Source organism: Clarias gariepinus, chromosome 1 (assembly GCF_024256425.1).
Source record: "Clarias gariepinus isolate MV-2021 ecotype Netherlands chromosome 1, CGAR_prim_01v2, whole genome shotgun sequence".
Lineage (NCBI taxonomy): Eukaryota > Metazoa > Chordata > Actinopteri > Siluriformes > Clariidae > Clarias > Clarias gariepinus.
In genome coordinates, this window is record NC_071100.1 from 30,823,337 (window position 1) to 30,839,381 (window position 16,045).

Consider the following 16,045-nt stretch of genomic DNA (forward strand, 5'->3'; position numbering starts at 1 on the left):
CTTTTCAGTTTTATTCCTCATATGTTTTTTTTTTTTTTTTTTTTTTAAATAAAAAAAAAAAATTTTAATTTCAGTTTTATTCCTCATATAGTTTTTTTTATTTTTTTTTTATTTTGTGAATAATTAAAAAAAAATTTAATTTCAGTTTTATTCCTCATATAGTTTTTTTTATTTTTTTTTTATTTTGTGAATAATTAAAAAAAAATTTTTTTTAATTGGTCAAATAGGCCTTCGTTCAACCCAGTTTTCACATCCAGGCATACTGGTATGAGAATGATCCATCCTGATTTATAAAGCTAAGCAGGCTTGGCCCTGGTTAGTGCTTGGATGGGAGTCTCCCTGGTTCTATAAGCTTTTCAGTTTTATTCCTCATATAGTTTTTTTTTTTTTTTTTTTTTTTTTTTTTTAAAAATTTTGTAAATAATAAAAAAAAAAAAAATTTAATTGGTCAAATAGGCCTTCGTTCAACCCAGTTTTCACATCCAGGCATACTGGTATGAGAATGGCTGATCAAGCCTGATTTATAAAGCTAAGCGGGCTTGGCCCTGGTTAGTGCTTGGATGGGAGACTCCCTGGTTCTATAGGCTTTTCAGTTTTATTCCTCATATAGTTTTTTTTTTTTTTTTTTAATTTTGTAAATAATTAAAAAAAATTTTTTTAATTGGTCAAATAGGCCTTCGTTCAACCCGGTTTTCACATCCAGGCATACTGGTATGAGAATGGCTGATCAAGCCTGATTTATAAAGCTAAGCAGGCTTGGCCCTGGTTAGTGCTTGGATGGGAGACTCCCTGGTTCTATAGGCTTTTCAGTTTTATTCCTCACATAGTTTTTTTTTTTTTTTTTAATTTTGTGAATAATTAAAAAAAAAAAATTTTTAATTGGTCAAATAGGCCTTCGTTCAACCCAGTTTTCACATCCAGGCATACTGGTATGAGAATGGCAGATCAAGCCTGATTTATAAAGCTAAGCAGGCTTGGCCCTGTTTAGTGCTTGGATGGGAGACTCCCTGGTCCTATAAGCTTTTCAGTTTTATTCCTCATATAGTTTTTTTTTTTTTTTTTAATTTTGTAAATAATAAAAAAAAAAATTTTTAATTGGTCAAATAGGCCTTCGTTCAACCCAGTTTTCACATCCAGGCATACTGGTATGAGAATGGCTGATCAAGCCTGATTTATAAAGCTAAGCAGGCTTGTCCCTGGTTAGTGCTTGGATGGGAGACTCCCTGGTTCTATAAGCTTTTCAGTTTTATTCTTCATATGTTTTTTTTTTTTTTTTTTTTAAATAATAAAAAAAAAACATTTTAATTGGTCAAATAGGCCTTCGTTCAACCCAGTTTTCACATCCAGGCATACTGGTATGAGAATGGCTGATCAAGCCTGATTTATAAAGCTAAGCGGGCTTGGCCCTGGTTAGTGCTTGGATGGGAGACTCCCTGGTTCTATAGGCTTTTCAGTTTTATTCCTCATATAGTTTTTTTTTTTTTTTTTTAAATTTTGTAAATAATTAAAAAAAAATTTTTTAATTGGTCAAATAGGCCTTCGTTCAACCCAGTTTTCACATCCAGGCATACTGGTATGAGAATGGCTGATCAAGCCTGATTTATAAAGCTAAGCAGGCTTGGCCCTGGTTAGTGCTTGGATGGGAGACTCCCTGGTTCTATAGGCTTTTCAGTTTTATTCCTCACATAGTTTTTTTTTTTTTTTTTAATTTTGTGAATAATTAAAAAAAAAAAATTTTTAATTGGTCAAATAGGCCTTCGTTCAACCCAGTTTTCACATCCAGGCATACTGGTATGAGAATGGCTGATCAAGCCTGATTTATAAAGCTAAGCGGGCTTGCCCCTGGTTAGTGCTTGGATGGGAGACTCCCTGGTTCTATAGGCTTTTCAGTTTTATTCCTCATATAGTTTTTTTTTTTTTTTTTTAAATTTTGTAAATAATTAAAAAAAATTTTTTTAATTGGTCAAATAGGCCTTCGTTCAACCCAGTTTTCACATCCAGGCATACTGGTTTGAGAATGGCTGATCAAGCCTGATTTTAAAGCTAAGCAGGCTTGGCCCTGGTTAGTGCTTGGATGGGAGACTCCCTGGTTCTATAAGCTTTTCAGTTTTATTCCTCATATAGTTTTTTTTTTTTTTTTTTAAATTTTGTGAATAATTTAAAAAAAAAATTTTTTTAATTGGTCAAATAGGCCTTCGTTCAACCCAGTTTTCACATCCAGGCATACTGGTATGAGAATGGCTGATCAAGCCTGATTTATAAAGCTAAGCAGGCTTGTCCCTGGTTAGTGCTTGGATGGGAGACTCCCTGGTTCTATAAGCTTTTCAGTTTTATTCTTCATATGTTTTTTTTTTTTTTTTTTTTAAATAATAAAAAAAAAACATTTTAATTGGTCAAATAGGCCTTCGTTCAACCCAGTTTTCACATCCAGGCATACTGGTATGAGAATGGCTGATCAAGCCTGATTTATAAAGCTAAGCGGGCTTGGCCCTGGTTAGTGCTTGGATGGGAGACTCCCTGGTTCTATAGGCTTTTCAGTTTTATTCCTCATATAGTTTTTTTTTTTTTTTTTTAAATTTTGTAAATAATTAAAAAAAAAATTTTTAATTGGTCAAATAGGCCTTCGTTCAACCCAGTTTTCACATCCAGGCATACTGGTATGAGAATGGCTGATCAAGCCTGATTTATAAAGCTAAGCAGGCTTGGCCCTGGTTAGTGCTTGGATGGGAGACTCCCTGGTTCTATAGGCTTTTCAGTTTTATTCCTCACATAGTTTTTTTTTTTTTTTTTTAAATTTTGTAAATAATTAAAAAAAATTTTTTTAATTGGTCAAATAGGCCTTCGTTCAACCCAGTTTTCACATCCAGGCATACTGGTTTGAGAATGGCTGATCAAGCCTGATTTTAAAGCTAAGCAGGCTTGGCCCTGGTTAGTGCTTGGATGGGAGACTCCCTGGTTCTATAAGCTTTTCAGTTTTATTCCTCATATAGTTTTTTTTTTTTTTTTTTAAATTTTGTGAATAATTTAAAAAAAAAATTTTTTTAATTGGTCAAATAGGCCTTCGTTCAACCCAGTTTTCACATCCAGGCATACTGGTATGAGAATGGCTGATCAAGCCTGATTTATAAAGCTAAGCAGGCTTGGCCCTGGTTAGTGCTTGGATGGGAGACTCCCTGGTTCTATAAGCTTTTCAGTTTTATTCCCCATATAGTTTTTTTTTTTTTTTTTAAATTTTGTAAATAATAAAAAAAAAAAAAAAATTTTATTGGTCAAATAGGCCTTCGTTCAGCCCAGTTTTCACATCCGGGCATACTGGTATGAGAATGGCTGATCAAGCCTGATTTATAAAGCTAAGCAGGCTTGTCCCTGGTTAGTGCTTGGATGGGAGACTCCCTGGTTCTATAAGCTTTTCAGTTTTATTCTTCATATGTTTTTTTTTTTTTTTTTTTTTTAAATAATAAAAAAAAAACATTTTAATTGGTCAAATAGGCCTTTGTTCAACCCAGATTTCACATCCAGGCATACTGGTATGAGAATGGCTGATCAAGCCTCATTTATAAAGCTAAGCAGGCTTTGCCCTGGTTAGTGCTTGGATGGGAGACTCCCAGGTTCTATAAGCTTTTCAGTTTTATTCTTCATATGTTTTTTTTTTTTTTTTTTTTTTTTTTATATAATTAAAAAAAAACATTTTAATTGGTCAAATAGGCCTTCGTTCAACCCAGTTTTCACATCCAGGCATACTGGTATGAGAATGGCTGATCAAGCCTGATTTATAAAGCTAAGCAGGCTTGTCCCTGGTTAGTGCTTGGATGGGAGACTCCCTGGTTCTATAAGCTTTTCAGTTTTATTCTTCATATGTTTTTTTTTTTTTTTTTTTTTAAATAATAAAAAAAAAACATTTTAATTGGTCAAATAGGCCTTCGTTCAACCCAGTTTTCACATCCAGGCATACTGGTATGAGAATGGCTGATCAAGCCTCATTTATAAAGCTAAGCAGGCTTTGCCCTGGTTAGTGCTTGGATATGAGACTCCCAGGTTCTATAAGCTTTTCAGTTTTATTCTTCATATGTTTTTTTTTTTTTTTTTTTTTTTTATATAATAAAAAAAAAACATTTTAATTGGTCAAATAGGCCTTCGTTCAACCCAGTTTTCACATCCAGGCATACTGGTATGAGAATGGCTGATCAAGCCTGATTTATAAAGCTAAGCAGGCTTGGCCCTGGTTAGTGCTTGGATGGGAGACTCCCTGGTTTTATAAGCTTTTCAGTTTTATTCTTCATATGTTTTTTTTTTTTTTTTTTTTTTAAATAATAAAAAAAAAACATTTTAATTGGTCAAATAGGCCTTCGTTCAACCCAGTTTTCACATCCAGGCATACTGGTATGAGAATGGCTGATCAAGCCTCATTTATAAAGCTAAGCAGGCTTTGCCCTGGTTAGTGCTTGGATGGGAGACTCCCAGGTTCTATAAGCTTTTCAGTTTTATTCTTCATATGTTTTTTTTTTTTTTTTTTTTTTTTATATAATAAAAAAAAAACATTTTAATTGGTCAAATAGGCCTTCGTTCAACCCAGTTTTCACATCCAGGCATACTGGTATGAGAATGGCTGATCAAGCCTGATTTATAAAGCTAAGCAGGCTTGGCCCTGGTTAGTGCTTGGATGGGAGACTCCCTGGTTCTATAAGCTCTTCAGTTTTATTCCTCATATAGTTTTTTTTTTTTTTTTTTAAATTTTGTAAATAATAAAAAAAAAAAAAAATTTTATTGGTCAAATAGGCCTTCGTTCAACCCAGTTTTCACATCCAGGCATACTGGTATGAGAATGGCTGATCAAGCCTGATTTATAAAGCTAAGCAGGCTTGTCCCTGGTTAGTGCTTGGATGGGAGACTCCCTGGTTCTATAAGCTTTTCAGTTTTATTCTTCATATGTTTTTTTTCTTTTTTTTTTAAATAATAAAAAAAAAACATTTTAATTGGTCAAATAGGCCTTCGTTCAACCCAGTTTTCACATCCAGGCATACTGGTATGAGAATGGCTGATCAAGCCTGATTTATAAAGCTAAGCAGGCTTGGCCCTGGTTAGTGCTTGGATGGGAGACTCCCTGGTTCTATAAGCTTTTCAGTTTTATTCTTCATATGTTTTTTTTTTTTTTTTTTTTAATAATAAAAAAAAAACATTTTAATTGGTCAAATAGGCCTTCGTTCAACCCAGTTTTCACATCCAGGCATACTGGTTTGAGAATGGCTGATCAAGCCTGATTTTAAAGCTAAGCAGGCTTGGCCCTGGTTAGTGCTTGGATGGGAGACTCCCTGGTTCTATAAGCTTTTCAGTTTTATTCCTCATATAGTTTTTTTTTTTTTTTTTTAAATTTTGTGAATAATTAAAAAAAAAAATTTTTTTAATTGGTCAAATAGGCCTTCGTCCAACCCAGTTTTCACATCCAGGCATACTGGTATGAGAATGGCTGATCAAGCCTGATTTATAAAGCTAAGCAGGCTTGGCCCTGGTTAGTGCTTGGATGGGAGACTCCCTGGTTCTATAAGCTTTTCAGTTTTATTCTTCATATGTTTTTTTTTTTTTTTTTTTTTAAATAATAAAAAAAAAACATTTTAATTGGTCAAATAGGCCTTCGTTCAACCCAGTTTTCACATCCAGGCATACTGGTATGAGAATGGCTGATCAAGCCTCATTTATAAAGCTAAGCAGGCTTTGCCCTGGTTAGTGCTTGGATGGGAGACTCCCAGGTTCTATAAGCTTTTCAGTTTTATTCTTCATATGTTTTTTTTTTTTTTTTTTTTTTTTTATATAATAAAAAAAAAACATTTTAATTGGTCAAATAGGCCTTCGTTCAACCCAGTTTTCACATCCAGGCATACTGGTATGAGAATGGCTGATCAAGCCTGATTTATAAAGCTAAGCAGGCTTGGCCCTGGTTAGTGCTTGGATGGGAGACTCCCTGGTTCTATAAGCTCTTCAGTTTTATTCCTCATATAGTTTTTTTTTTTTTTTTTTTTTTTTTTTTTTTTTTTTTAAATTTTGTAAATAATAAAAAAAAAAAAAAAATTTATTGGTCAAATAGGCCTTCGTTCAACCCAGTTTTCACATCCAGGCATACTGGTATGAGAATGGCTGATCAAGCCTGATTTATAAAGCTAAGCAGGCTTGTCCCTGGTTAGTGCTTGGATGGGAGACTCCCTGGTTCTATAAGCTTTTCAGTTTTATTCTTCATATGTTTTTTTTTTTTTTTTTTTTTAAATAATAAAAAAAAAACATTTTAATTGGTCAAATAGGCCTTCGTTCAACCCAGTTTTCTCATCCAGGCATACTGGTATGAGAATGGCTGATCAAGCCTCATTTATAAAGCTAAGCAGGCTTTGCCCTGGTTAGTGCTTGGATGGGAGACTCCCAGGTTCTATAAGCTTTTCAGTTTTATTCTTCATATGTTTTTTTTTTTTTTTTTTTTTTTTTTTATATAATAAAAAAAAAACATTTTAATTGGTCAAATAGGCCTTCGTTCAACCCAGTTTTCACATCCAGGCATACTGGTATGAGAATGGCTGATCAAGCCTGATTTATAAAGCTAAGCAGGCTTGGCCCTGGTTAGTGCTTGGATGGGAGACTCCCTGGTTCTATAAGCTTTTCAGTTTTATTCCTCATATGTTTTTTTTTTTTTTTTAATTAAAAAAAAACATTTTAATTGGTCAAATAGGCCTTCGTTCAACCCAGATTTCACTTCCAGGCTTACTGGTATGAGAATGGCTGATCAAGCCTGCTTTATAAAGCTAAGCAGGCTTGTCCCTGGTTAGTGCTTGGATGGGAGACTCCCTGGTTCTATAAGCTTTTCAGTTTTATTCCTCATATGTTTTTTTTTTTTTATTAAATAATTAAAAAAAAACATTTTAATTGGTCAAATAGGCCTTCGTTCAACCCAGGTTTCGCATCCAGGCATACTGGTATGAGGATGGCTGATCAGGCATGATTTATAAAGCTAAGCAGGCTTGGCCCTGGTTAGTACTTGAATGGGAGACTCCCTGGTTCTATAAGCGTTTCAGCTTTATTCCTCATATGTTTTTTTTTTTTTTTTTCTTAAATAATAAAAAAAAAAAAATTTAATTGGTCAAATAGGCCTTCGTTCAACCCAGTTTTCACTTCCAGGCTTACTGGTATGAGAATGGCTGATCAAGCCTGATTTATAAAGCTAAGCAGGCTTGGCCCTGGTTAGTGCTTGGATGGGAGACTCCCTGGTTCTATAAGCTTTTCAGTTCTATTCCTCATATAATTATTATTTTTTTTTTAATAATAAAAAAAAAAAACATTTTAATTGGTCAAATAGGCCTTCGTTCAACCCAGTTTTCACTTCCAGGCTTACTGGTATGAGAATGGCTGATCAAGCCTGATTTATAAAGCTAAGCAGGCTTGGCCCTGGTTAGTGCTTGGATGGGAGACTCCCTGGTTCTATAAGCTTTTCAGTTCTATTCCTCATATAATTATTATTTTTTTTTTAATAATAAAAAAAAAAAACATTTTAATTGGTCAAATAGGCCTTCGTTCAACCCAGTTTTCACATCCAGGCATACTGGTATGAGAATGGCTGATCAAGCCTGATTTATAAAGCTAAGCAGGCTTGGCCCTGGTTAGTGCTTGGATGGGAGACTCCCTGGTTCTATAAGCTTTCCAGTTTTATTCATCATATGTTTTTTTTTTTTATATTAAATAATTAAAAAAAAACATTTTAATTGGTCAAATAGGCCTTCGTTCAACCCAGTTTTCACTTCCAGGCTTACTGGTATGAGAATGATCGATCAAGCCTGATTTATAAAGCTAAGCAGGCTTGGCCCTGGTTAGTGCTTGGATGGGAGACTCCCTGGTTCTATAAGCTTTTCAGTTTTATTCTTCATATGTTTTTTTTTTTTTTTTAAATAATAAAAAAAAAAAACATTTTAATTGGTCAAATAGGCCTTCGTTCAACCCAGGTTTCACTTCCAGGCTTACTGGTATGAGAATGGCTGATCAAGCCCGATTTATAAAGCTAAGCAGGCTTGGCCCTGGTTAGTGCTTGGATGGGAGACTCCCTGGTTCTATAAGCTTTTCAGTTTTATTCCTCATATGTTTTTTTTTTTTTTTTAAATGAAAAAAAAACATTTTACTTGGTCAAATAGGCCTTCGTTCAACCCAGATTTCACTTCCAGGCTTACTGGTATGAGAATGGCTGATCGAGCCTGCTTTATAAAGCTAAGCAGGCTTGTCCCTGGTTAGTGCTTGGATGGGAGACTCCCTGGTTCTATAAGCTTTTCAGTTTTATTCCTCATATGTTTTTTTTTTTTATTAAATAACAAAAAAAAAACATTTTAATTGGTCAAATAGGCCTTCGTTCAACCCAGGTTTCGCATCCAGGCATACTGGTATGAGGATGGCTGATCAGGCCTGATTTATAAAGCTAAGCAGGCTTGGCCCTGGTTAGTGCTTGAATGGGAGACTCCCTGGTTCTATAAGCGTTTCAGCTTTATTCCTCATATGTTTTTTTTTTTTTTTTCTTAAATAATAATAAAAAAAAAATTTAATTGGTCAAATAGGCCTTCGTTCAACCCAGTTTTCACTTCCAGGCTTACTGGTATGAGAATGGCTGATCAAGCCTGATTTATAAAGCTAAGCAGGCTTGGCCCTGGTTAGTGCTTGGATGGGAGACTCCCTGGTTCTATAAGCTTTTCAGTTCTATTCCTCATATAATTTTTTTTTTTTTTTTTTAATAATAAAAAAAAAAAAAAATTTTAATTGGTCAAATAGGCCTTCGTTCAACCCAGTTTTCACATCCAGGCATACTGGTATGAGAATGGCTGATCAAGCCTGATTTATAAAGCTAAGCAGGCTTGGCCCTGGTTAGTGCTTGGATGGGAGACTCCCTGGTTCTATAAGCTTTTCAGTTTTATTCTTCATATGTTTTTTTTTTTTTTTTTTTTAATATTGCAAATAATTAAAAAAAAAAATTTTAATTGGTCAAATAGGCCTTCGTTCAACCCAGTTTTCACATCCAGGCATACTGGTATGAGAATGGCTGATCAAGCCTGATTTATAAAGCTAAGCAGGCTTGGCCCTGAATAGTGCTTGGATGGGAGACTCCCTGGTTCTATAAGCTTTTCAGTTTTATTCCTCATATAGTTTTGTATTTTTTTTTTTTTTTTTTTTTTTGGTAAATAATTAAAACAATTTTTTTTTTTTTCTTAAATAATAAAAAAAAAACATTTTAATTGGTCAAATAGGCCTTCGTTCAACCCAGGTTTCACTTCCAGGCTTACTGGTATGAGAATGGCTGATCAAGCCTGATTTATAAAGCTAAGCAGGCTTGGCCCTGGTTAGTGCTTGGATGGGAGACTCCCTGGTTCTATAAGCTTTTCAGTTTTATTCTTCATATGTTTTTTTTTTTTATATTAAATAATTAAAAAAAAACATTTTAATTGGTCAAATAGGCCTTCGTTCAACCCAGTTTTCACTTCCAGGCTTACTGGTATGAGAATGGCTGATCAAGCCTGATTTATAAAGCTAAGCAGGCTTGGCCCTGTTTAGTGCTTGGATGGGAGACTACCTGGTTCTATAAGCATTTCAGTTTTATTCTTCATATAATTTTTTTTTTAATTATTTTTTTTTATTAAAATAATAAAAAAAAACATTTTAATTGGTCAAATAGGCCTTCGTTCAACCCAGTTTTCACATCCAGGCATACTGATATGAGAATGGCTGATCAAGCCTGATTTATAAAGCTAAGCAGGCTTGGCCCTGGTTAGTGCTTGGGTGGGAGACTCCCTGGTTCTATAAGCTTTTCAGTTTTATTCCTCATATTTTTTTTTTTTTTTTTAAATAATAAAAAAAAAAACATTTTAATTGGTCAAATAGGCCTTCGTTCAACCCAGTTTTCACTTCCAGGCTTACTGGTATGAGAATGGCTGATCAAGCCTGATTTATAAAGCTAAGCAGGCTTGGCCCTGGTTAGTGCTTGGATGGGAGACTCCCTGGTTCTATTAGCTTTTCAGTTTTATTCCTCATATGTTTTTTTTTTTTTTTTAAATAATAAAAAAAAAAAACATTTTAATTGGTCAAATAGGCCTTCGTTCAACCCAGGTTTCACTTCCAGGCTTACTGGTATGAGAATGGCTGATCAAGCCCGATTTATAAAGCTAAACAGGCTTGGCCCTGGTTAGTGCTTGGATGGGAGACTCCCTGGTTCTATAAGCTTTTCAGTTTTATTCCTCATATGTTTTTTTTTTTTTTTTTTTTAAATGAAAAAAAAACATTTTAATTGGTCAAATAGGCCTTCGTTCAACCCAGATTTCACTTCCAGGCTTACTGGTATGAGAATGGCTGATCAAGCCTGATTTATAAAGCTAAGCAGGCTTGTCCCTGGTTAGTGCTTGGATGGGAGACTCCCTGGTTCTATAAGCTTTTCAGTTTTATTCCTCATATGTTTTTTTTTTTTTATTAAATAATAAAAAAAAAACATTTTAATTGGTCAAATAGGCCTTCGTTCAACCCAGGTTTCGCATCCAGGCATACTGGTATGAGGATGGCTGATCAGGCATGATTTATAAAGCTAAGCAGGCTTGGCCCTGGTTAGTACTTGAATGGGAGACTCCCTGGTTCTATAAGCGTTTCAGCTTTATTCCTCATATGTTTTTTTTTTTTTTTTTCTTAAATAATAAAAAAAAAAAAACTTTAATTGGTCAAATAGGCCTTCGTTCAACCCAGTTTTCACTTCCAGGCTTACTGGTATGAGAATGGCTGATCAAGCCTGATTTATAAAGCTAAGCAGGCTTGGCCCTGGTTAGTGCTTGGATGGGAGACTCCCTGGTTCTATAAGCTTTTCAGTTCTATTCCTCATATAATTATTTTTTTTTTTTTTAATAATAAAAAAAAAAAACATTTTAATTGGTCAAATAGGCCTTCGTTCAACCCAGTTTTCACATCCAGGCATACTGGTATGAGAATGGCTGATCAAGCCTGATTTATAAAGCTAAGCAGGCTTGGCCCTGGTTAGTGCTTGGATGGGAGACTCCCTGGTTCTATAAGCTTTTCAGTTTTATTCTTCATATGTTTTTTTTTTTTTTTTAATTTTGCAAATAATTAAAAAAAAAATTTTTAATTGGTCAAATAGGCCTTCGTTCAACCCAGTTTTCACATCCAGGCATACTGGTATGAGAATGGCTGATCAAGCCTGATTTATAAAGCTAAGCAGGCTTGGCCCTGAATAGTGCTTGGATGGGAGACTCCCTGGTTCTATAAGCTTTTCAGTTTTATTCCTCATATAGTTTTGTATTTTTTTTTATTTTTTTTTTTTGGTAAATAATTAAAAAAAAATTTTTTTTTTTTTCTTAAATAATAAAAAAAAAACATTTTAATTGGTCAAATAGGCCTTCGTTCAACCCAGGTTTCACTTCCAGGCTTACTGGTATGAGAATGGCTGATCAAGCCTGATTTATAAAGCTAAGCAGGCTTGGCCCTGGTTAGTGCTTGGATGGGAGACTCCCTGGTTCTATAAGCTTTTCAGTTTTATTCTTCATATGTTTTTTTTTTTTTTTTTTTTTTTAAATAATAAAAAAAAAACATTTTAATTGGTCAAATAGGCCTTCGTTCAACCCAGTTTTCACATCCAGGCATACTGGTATGAGAATGGCTGATCAAGCCTGATTTATAAAGCTAAGCAGGCTTGGCCCTGGTTAGTGCTTGGATGGGAGACTCCCTGGTTCTATAAGCTTTTCAGTTTTATTCCTCATATGTTTTTTTTTTTTTTTTTTTTTAATGAAAAAAAAAAATTTTAATTGGTCAAATAGGCCTTTGTTCAACCCAGTTTTCACTTCCAGGCTTACTGGTATGAGAATGGCTGATCAAGCCTGATTTATAAATCTAAGCAGGCTTGGCCCTGGTTAGTGCTTGGATGGGAGACTCCCTGGTTCTATAAGCTTTCCAGTTTTATTCATCATATGTTTTTTTTTTTTATATTAAATAATTTAAAAAAAACATTTTAATTGGTCAAATAGGCCTTCGTTCAACCCAGTTTTCACTTCCAGGCTTACTGGTATGAGAATGGCTGATCAAGCCTGATTTATAAAGCTAAGCAGGCTTGGCCCTGGTTAGTGCTTGGATGGGAGACTCCCTGGTTCTATAAGCTTTTCAGTTTTATTCTTCATATGTTTTTTTTTTTTTTTTAAATAATAAAAAAAAAAAACATTTTAATTGGTCAAATAGGCCTTCGTTCAACCCAGGTTTCACTTCCAGGCTTACTGGTATGAGAATGGCTGATCAAGCCTGATTTATAAAGCTAAGCAGGCTTGGCCCTGAATAGTGCTTGGATGGGAGACTCCCTGGTTCTATAAGCTTTTCAGTTTTATTCCTCATATAGTTTTGTATTTTTTTTTTTTTTTTTTTTTTTGGTAAATAATTAAAAAAATTTTTTTTTTTTTTTCTTAAATAAAAAAAAACAAACATTTTAATTGGTCAAATAGGCCTTCGTTCAACCCAGGTTTCACTTCCAGGCTTACTGGTATGAGAATGGCTGATCAAGCCTGATTTATAAAGCTAAGCAGGCTTGGCCCTGGTTAGTGCTTGGATGGGAGACTCCCTGGTTCTATAAGCTTTTCAGTTTTATTCTTCATATGTTTTTTTTTTTTTTTTTTAAATAATAAAAAAAAAAAACATTTTAATTGGTCAAATAGGCCTTCGTTCAACCCAGTTTTCACATCCAGGCATACTGATATGAGAATGGCTGATCAAGCCTGATTTATAAAGCTAAGCAGGCTTGGCCCTGGTTAGTGCTTGGGTGGGAGACTCCCTGGTTCTATAAGCTTTTCAGTTTTATTCCTCATATGTTTTTTTTTTTTTTTAAATAATAAAAAAAAAACATTTTAATTGGTCAAATAGGCCTTCGTTCAACCCAGTTTTCACTTCCAGGCTTACTGGTATGAGAATGGCTGATCAAGCCTGATTTATAAAGCTAAGCAGGCTTGGCCCTGGTTAGTGCTTGGATGGGAGACTCCCTGGTTCTATAAGCTTTTCAGTTTTATTCATCATATGTGTTTTTTTTTTTAAAATAATAAAAAAAAAAACATTTTAATTGGTCAAATAGGCCTTCGTTCAACCCAGTTTTCACTTCCAGGCTTACTGGTATGAGAATGGCTGATCAAGCCTGATTTATAAAGCTAAGCAGGCTTGGCCCTGGTTAGTGCTTGGATGGGAGACTACCTGGTTCTATAAGCATTTCAGTTTTATTCTTCATATAATTTTTTTTTTATTATTTTTTTTTTATTAAAATAATTAAAAAAAACATTTTAATTGGTCAAATAGGCCTTCGTTCAACCCAGTTTTCACATCCAGGCATACTGATATGAGAATGGCTGATCAAGCCTGATTTATAAAGCTAAGCAGGCTTGGCCCTGGTTAGTGCTTGGGTGGGAGACTCCCTGGTTCTATAAGCTTTTCAGTTTTATTCCTCATATGTTTTTTTTTTTTTAATTAATAATAAAAAAAAAACATTTTAATTGGTTAAATAGGCCTTCGTTCAACCCAGTTTTCACTTCCAGGCTTACTGGTATGACAATGGCTGATCAAGGCTGATTTATAAAGCTAAGCAGGCTTGGCCCTGGTTAGTGCTTGGATGGGAGACTCCCTGGTTCTATAAGCTTTTCAGTTTTATTCATCATATGTGTTTTTTTTTTTTTAAATAATAAAAAAAAAAACATTTTAATTGGTCAAATAGGCCTTCGTTCAACCCAGTTTTCACTTCCAGGCTTACTGGTATGAGGATGGCTGATCAAGCCTGATTTATAAAGCTAAGCAGGCTTGGCCCTGGTTAGTGCTTGGATGGGAGACTCCCTGTTTCTATAAGCTTTTCAGTTTTATTCTTCATATGTTTTTTTTTTTTTTTTTTAAATAATAAAAAAAAAAACATTTTAATTGGTCAAATAGGCCTTCGTTCAACCCAGTTTACACATCCAGGCATACTGGTATGAGAATGGCTGATCAAGCCTGATTTATAAAGCTAAGCAGGCTTGGCCTTGGTTAGTGCTTGGATGGGAGACTACCTGGTTCTATAAGCATTTCAGTTTTATTCTTCATATAATTTTTTTTTTTTTTTATTAAAATAATTAAAAAAAACATTTTAATTGGTCAAATAGGCCTTCGTTCAACCCAGTTTTCACATCCAGGCATACTGATATGAGAATGGCTGATCAAGCCTGATTTATAAAGCTAAGCAGGCTTGGCCCTGGTTAGTGCTTGGGTGGGAGACTCCCTGGTTCTATAAGCTTTTCAGTTTTATTCCTCATATGTTTTTTTTTTTTTATAATTAATAAAAAAAAAACATTTTAATTGGTCAAATAGGCCTTCGTTCAACCCAGTTTTCACTTCCAGGCTTACTGGTATGAGAATGGCTGATTAAGCCTGATTTATAAAGCTAAGCAGGCTTGGCCCTGGTTAGTGCTTGGATGGGAGACTCCCTGGTTCTATAAGCTTTTCAGTTTTATTCATCATATGTGTTTGTTTTTTTTTAAATAATAAAAAAAAAAACATTTTAATTGGTCAAATAGGCCTTCGTTCAACCCAGTTTTCACTTCCAGGCTTACTGGTATGAGAATGGCTGATCTAGCCTGATTTATAAAGCTAAGCAGGCTTGGCCCTGGTTAGTGCTTGGATGGGAGACTCCCCGTTTCTATAAGCTTTTCAGTTTTATTCTTCATATGTTTTTTTTTTTTTTTTTTTTTATTAAATAATAAAAAAAAAACATTTTAATTGGTCAAATAGGCCTTCGTTCAACCCAGTTTTCACATCCAGGCATACTGGTATGAGAATGGCTGATCAAGCCTGATTTATAAAGCTAAGCAGGCTTGGCCCTGGTTAGTGCTTGGATGGGAGACTCCCTGGTTCTATAAGCTTTTCAGTTTTATTCCTCATATGTTTTTTTTTTTTTTAAATAATAAAAAAAAAACATTTTAATTGGTCAAATAGGCCTTCGTTCAACCCAGTTTTCACTTCCAGGCTTACTGGTATGAGAATGGCTGATCAAGCCTGATTTATAAAGCTAAGCAGGCTTGGCCCTGGTTAGTGCTTGGATGGGAGACTCCCCGGTTCTATAAGCTTTTCAGTTTTATTCTTCAAATGTTTTTTTTTTTTTTTTTTTTTTTAAATAATAAAAAAAAAACATTTTAATTGGTCAAATAGGCCTTCGTTCAACCCAGTTTTCACATCCAGGCATACTGGTATGAGAATGGCTGATCAACCCTGATTTATAAAGCTAAGCAGGCTTGGCCCTGGTTAGTGCTTGGATGGGAGACTCCCTGGTTCTTTAAGCTTTTCAGTTTTATTCATCATATGTTTTTTTTTTTTTTTTTAAATAATAAAAAAAAAACATTTTAATTGGTTAAATAGGCCTTCGTTCAACCCACTTTTCACTTCCAGGCTTACTGGTATGAGAATGGCTGATCAAGCCTGATTTATAAAGCTAAGCAGGCTTGGCCCTGGTTAGTGCTTGGATGGGAGGCTCCCTGGTTCTATAAGCTTTTCAGTTTTATTCATCATATGTGTTTTTTTTTTTTTAAATAATAAAAAAAAAAACATTTTAATTGGTCAAATAGGCCTTCGTTCAACCCAGTTTTCACTTCCAGGCTTACTGGTATGAGAATGGCTGATCAAGCCTGATTTATAAAGCTAAGCAGGCTTGGCCCTGGTTAGTGCTTGGGTGGGAGACTCCCTGGTTCTATAAGCTTTTCAGTTTTATTCCTCATATGTTTTTTTTTTTTTTTTTTTTTTAAATAATAAAAAAAAAACATTTTAATTGGTCAAATAGGCCTTCGTTCAACCCAGTTTTCACATCCAGGCATACTGGTATGAGAATGGCTGATCAAGCCTGATTTATAAAGCTACAGTAAGCAGGCTTGGCCCTGGTTAGTGCTTGGGTGGGAGACTCCCTGGTTCTATAAGCTTTTCAGTTTTATTCCTCATATGTTTTTTTTTTTTTTTTAAATAATAAAAAAAAAAACATTTTAATTGGTCAAATAGGCCTTCG